At 51.2% G+C, this 763-nt stretch overlaps 1 protein-coding gene across 3 annotated transcripts in view; it reads right to left on the bottom strand.

Annotated features, from left to right (window-relative positions):
* LOC119275980 (CBL-interacting protein kinase 8) overlaps positions 1-763 on the bottom strand; it is a 40,635-nt gene that overhangs the window by 29,226 nt on the left and 10,646 nt on the right. The gene's annotated exons all lie outside the window — the stretch shown is intronic.

The following is a 763-nucleotide window of genomic DNA, read 5'->3' as shown; positions in this document are numbered from 1 at the left end:
TCGCTACTCTTTAGAAATACAGCTACTGACTGGTGCTTCTGCAAGCCTCCGTTGGATATGTCCAAACTACCTTAGTCGGTGTTCAACAAGCTTCTCTTCAACCGGTGCCACCCCTACCTTATTACTTATTCCCTCATTCCTAATTCGGCCCTTTATTGTACGGCCGCACATCCACCTTAGCATGCGCATCTCAGTGACACTCATTTGTTGGATGTGTGGTCTCTTAGTAGGCCAACACTCAGCTCCAAATAGCATCACAGGTCTGATCGTCGTCCTATAGAACTTACCTTTTAGCTTTTGTGTGACCTTCTTGTCACGAAGGATGCCACATGCATGCCGCCACGATAGGTACTGGTTCCATTTGTGAGTCAACTTAAGTATAACTAGATAACTGTGCAATGGTACAAGTTCAAACTTCAAAATTGGACAATGGAACACTAAATTAAAATATAACAATCATCTCATGTTGGTTGTTTTGGAGACAATTTCATTGACTGGTGGGGTAGTCGGCCATGACCCCATTTCACCGTTGCTAAGGAAGGGCTTATCCTCATTGACAATGTTGACAGCATGGTGGGTTTGAGAGCAGAGAAATGAGCTAGCTGGCAAAGTTCTCACCCACCCCCCACCCCCCTCCTCTCCCCCTCCTCTAGCGCCCCCGCGGGCGGCAGGGGAGGAACCCTAGCCGCCGGCCGCCTCTCCACCTCCCCTCCCCTCTCCCGCCGCCGCCAGAGGGCGTGCCCGAGCGAAGCCCGCCGGCGGC

Source organism: Triticum dicoccoides, chromosome 3B (genome assembly GCF_002162155.2).
Source record: "Triticum dicoccoides isolate Atlit2015 ecotype Zavitan chromosome 3B, WEW_v2.0, whole genome shotgun sequence".
NCBI lineage: Eukaryota > Viridiplantae > Streptophyta > Magnoliopsida > Poales > Poaceae > Triticum > Triticum dicoccoides.
This window is presented reverse-complemented; position numbering and strand designations above follow the sequence as displayed.